Here is a 4733-nt window from a genome sequence, read left to right as displayed (position 1 = left end):
AATAAATTTTTCCTTTTTTATTTCTGTTCAAATATCTCTCATCCCCTATATATAAGCACTGTTAGCAATTTGGTTTATAATTTGGTTTCCAGACAGTTTGTCTATGTATTTTCAATGTGTTCTCCTATCTTTCCATATCAAAGCCTGTCTTTTTGAATCATTTCCTCACAATTCTGAAAGATTTTCCCAAAAGACTTTGAATGTTGGTACAGCAATGGAATACTTGGAAATTGTGCTCAACCTATTTGGGGATTTAGAAAATTGCTTGTAATTTTTCTGTTTTGTCTATTGTTGGAAAGACTTGTGGCGTATGGGGAAAGGTAGGTAGAAATGTGCAGAAGATGATAGACAAGAAGCTTAGAGGGCTTCCCTGGTGGCGCAGGGGTTAAGAATCCGCCTGCCAAGGTAGGGGACACGGGTTCACGGGTTCAATCCCTGGCCTGGGAAGATCCCACATGCCATGGAGGAACTAAGCCGGTGAGCCACAACGACTGAGCCTGCGCTCTAGAGCCCGCGAGGCAAAACGACTGAGCCCGCGTGCCTAGAGCCCGTGCTCTGCAACAAGGGAAGCCACCACAATGAGAAGCCCGCGCACCGCAATGAAGAGTAGCCCCCGCTTGCTGCAACTAGAGAAAGCCCGCGCGCAGCAACGAAGACCCAACGCGGCCAAAAATAAATTAATTAATTAAAAAAAAAAAAGGGGTGGTCTTAGGCATGGGAAATGTGACTGGAGGTAGGGAAAAGGTGAGGCAATCGGTGTTCTGCAGAGACGTATCTGCATTACATACCTCTTCATGAGATACATGTTCAAAAATGGTGCAGTTTTTAGTCTTCTGATGTCAAAAGGTCATTTACGGAACACCTGGGCAGGCCCAGTTTAGGGGTCAGTGGTCCCAATCGCTCTTGGCCAGTTTGAACTGGGCGAGAGTCAACTCCAGGTCCCTGGGAAACAACTTAAGCCCACCTGTTACTATAGTGACCCATACATCAGAGGTGTTATCTGTAAGGGTGGTTAAGGAGTCCTGTAATATATTATCTAGGCTATGTGAAGCTTGGAGGGTAGGCAATTAAAGAAAAACAACAAATAAGCAGGTTAATTAGTAAAGGCAGGTTACAAACAGAGGGGGGTTTAATAAGCTGTTCCCTTATCTGCTGTTCTGTAAGACACACTCAAGGATTTCTAAGATGCTAGCTTCTGTTAACCCTGTAGTTTCAATCCCGCATGATAACAAATTGCGCATTTCTCCTTTGTACAAGGAGGAACAACCATAGCCTGGGCTAGGACCTGGGGTGGAATTAGAGCCACCGCTGTTTGGGTTGGCATGGGTCAGCAGACAGCAATCCTGAGGTTCAGTGTCAGCAACAGCAGTGACAGTGCAGATGGTCACTGGGCAACAGCAGCATGGCCTGGTCAGGGCATGCCTTCAGACTGCTCAGGTTTCAGAAGGCAGTGTACCAGGCACCTTAGTCAACATTGCGTCAGCAGCAAATTCTGGAGTTACAGCATCAGGGCTGCTCTGTGGAATCCTCTGGCCTCATGGGGACACACTGAGTTTTGGGTTTGTGAAGAAAAATAGCTAGAAGGATGAACATTTGGACATGAACCAGCTTCTTGGATATACAGTACTTGGGGAGGAAAACTCAAAAAATACTGGACTTCCTGCAGTCATGCATGCCATACTAAACTGTATAAAAAAAGGAAGCATGGCTTGTGAGGATCATATGAGGACATGCTTTTCCACATCACTCTGAATACTTCTTTTTTGCCTCTGCTGGATCCTTTTCCTCCACGAGTTCTAAATCAGTATTCTACTTTCCCTCATTTGTATTCTTTTATTGGCGTCCTCATCCTGAGTCTTCAATGACTTACTGGATATTTTACACATATATTATCTCACAGTTTACCTAAAACCCACTTTAACAAAGAATGCTTGTAAGTGAAATTCAGCCTCTGTACCCTGGTACCGAACTGAATCTCAGAGACAGAGTTTTGGGTGAAGTAGAAAAGAATAGCTCTATTGCTTTGCCAGGCAAAGGGGGCCACAGTGGACTAATGACCTCAAAACTATGTGTCCACCAGGAGGAGGTAATGAGGAGTTTTTTTTGTTGTTTTTTGTTTTTTTCTGCGGTACGCGGGCCTCTCACTGTTGTGGCCTCTCCCGTTGCGGTGCACAGGCTCCGGACGCACAGGCTCAGTGGCCATGGCTCACGGGCCCAGCCGCTCCGCGGCAAATAGGATCTTCCTGGATCGGGGCACGAACCCGCGTCCCCTGCATCGGCAGGCAGACGCTCAACCACTGCGCCACCAGGAAAGCCCTGGGGGTTTTATACTAATGGTTCAAAGCAGATGGCATGATCAGCTCATGGACATTTTTCTGATTGGTTGGTGGTGAGGTAATTGGGAGTCAGTATCATCAACCTTCTGTTTCCAACCAGTATGCGGTCTACATGCTTGTGGGCATCACACAGTTAACTTCTTCCACCTGGTAGGGGTTTCAGTATCTGCAAAACAGCTCAAAGATATTGTTATGTATATTCCTTGAGAGGGAGAATCAGGACCCTGCCCCAAGGCTGCATTATTGTTTCTTGACTGCTCCCCTCTTGTTTCTGCATTCCTTCCCTTCCTTGATTAGCAACTGTTTGAACCTGCCCTTTGGAACTCAGGGAAGGCCATTGAGGCTGAATGAAGCCTATTTCCTCCAAACAAGAAACGGGGGACACAGAAAGACTTTTGTGCCTAGAAATCCCATAGGGTCCTGGTTAGTTCCATGCTTACAAATCAATAAGAAAAAAATATCCAAAAGAAAAATGAACAAAGGACATAGACAATATAGAAAATGCATGAAACAAAAAACGTAAAGGACCAATAAACATGAAAAAATATTCAATCTCATTAGGAATTTTTAAAATAACACAAAAAATCATTTTTTGCCTGTCATATTTATAAAGGTCTCTAAAACCTAGGGTTCCACTGACATAATCTGGATCTGAAGCTCTTTTTAAAATGGTGATCACAATGCCTCCAAGCTTGCAGTCAGTTTCCTTTTCCACTTGGGACTCTTCCTCCAGGTGAATGATCCCTGCATTCATTAGTTATCTTTACAAAAGGAACAAAGGAGGTCTTCTGACATTTAGAAAAGCTAAGAAACCTCAAAAGGTACCCTACTACAGCAAAGTAGACCTAATCAAGGCTCAAGCAATAGGTACAAGTCTTCTCCAAACACTTAATATGCAAATATATTTGAGATTTTCTCTGAGAATGACATGTTAACTTATTTCGCAAAGTTGTATTCCCAGGGATACTATTTCAGGAGAAGAGAGAGGAGAGGGGGAGGGTTCACAGCACTAGTATTCTGAAGAACACGTTTGGGGAAATGCTGGATTAAATAATAATAGTTAATATTATTAGCTCAATAAAGTAATACTGTTTGTCTTGCTCTGGCACCAATCTAAGCATTTTTGTAAACCTTATAACAGTTCTATGGAAGGTTCTATTTTTACAGGTAAGGAGACTGAGACACAAGAGAAGTTAAGCAATTTGCCTAAAATTGAACAACTAGAGAGCGGCGAGTTTGACTTTGCATCCAGGAGAAGCCTAGTGCCTAAGCTCTGTGCTGTATAACTTCCATGGTCTCTTTAAGCTCTGAATCCTAAGGCTCTTCCGTGCCGTTTGGTGTTCTATATTCTGCAATATGTGAAAGGACTGTTCCAACATCAGGTAGAAAGGATGCTGCTCCTTGATTCCTTTGCTGTCTTACAGAATAGCATTCCATCTCATCACCAACATTTCTGCCTTTGAATCATGGATCCTTAGTGTCTGCCAAGGCCTTAGAGTAAAAAGACAGATTTCCACTTCATTTCAATTAAAAAATGTTTAAATACACTCACTCTTCAGTATCCTAGGTCGTTTAATAAAGTAAATGAAAATTTCCTCATTTCTAATTCCATTAGGAACAAATGGTTTCCATTGCCAGGGTCCGCTCTAAAACTCTCAAATTAGAGTTTACTCTTGAACAACAGGGGTCTGAACTACACAGTTCCACTTACACATGGATTTTTTTCATTAAATATATGTAGTACTACACGATCCATGGTTGGTTGAATCACCCGATGCAGAAATATGGATATAGAGGGCTCATTATGGGACTTTGAGCATTCATGGATTTTGGTGTCCCCGACAGGTTCCGGAACCAATCCCCCCGCAAATACCCAGCGATGACTGTATTGGCTAATTAAAATAGAAGATCTGAGAACCTTTAGATGAAAAGGTGCACAAAGACATAAATGTCTTATTTTTTTGTAGAAATGTAGGCTTATATGTCACTTGCTCTTTCATTTGAGCTATACTATATTGTTTTGTTTTCATCAAGAGAAAGCATAATGCTTTGATAGTGTCAATTATTTTACTTAAAACGTTTCTATGTATTCCTATTTAGACCTAGGTAGCAAATTAAAGGGATATGTATATTTTCAAAATGTAAAATAATGTACAATTTCAAATAATCTTGTTTATTATCATATACTAGAAAGAATAAATCATTATAGTTACCAAAAGCATGCTCCTGAGTTCCGTGACTAAGTTCCGTGTTCCTGTAGAACACTTGGGGGAAGCCTAATTGAAGATTTCTGGACCTGACACTTGATCTTAGTCTCAAACATTGAGGAGTAAAACAGCCTAAGCAAGCAGGCATTCTACATCAAGGAGACATCAATGGGGATTGTGTGTTCTTGCC

The sequence above is a fragment of the Phocoena phocoena genome, chromosome 9 (genome assembly GCF_963924675.1).
Source record: "Phocoena phocoena chromosome 9, mPhoPho1.1, whole genome shotgun sequence".
NCBI lineage: Eukaryota > Metazoa > Chordata > Mammalia > Artiodactyla > Phocoenidae > Phocoena > Phocoena phocoena.
The sequence above is the reverse complement of the archived record's forward strand: the minus strand, read 5'-3'. Positions refer to the sequence as shown.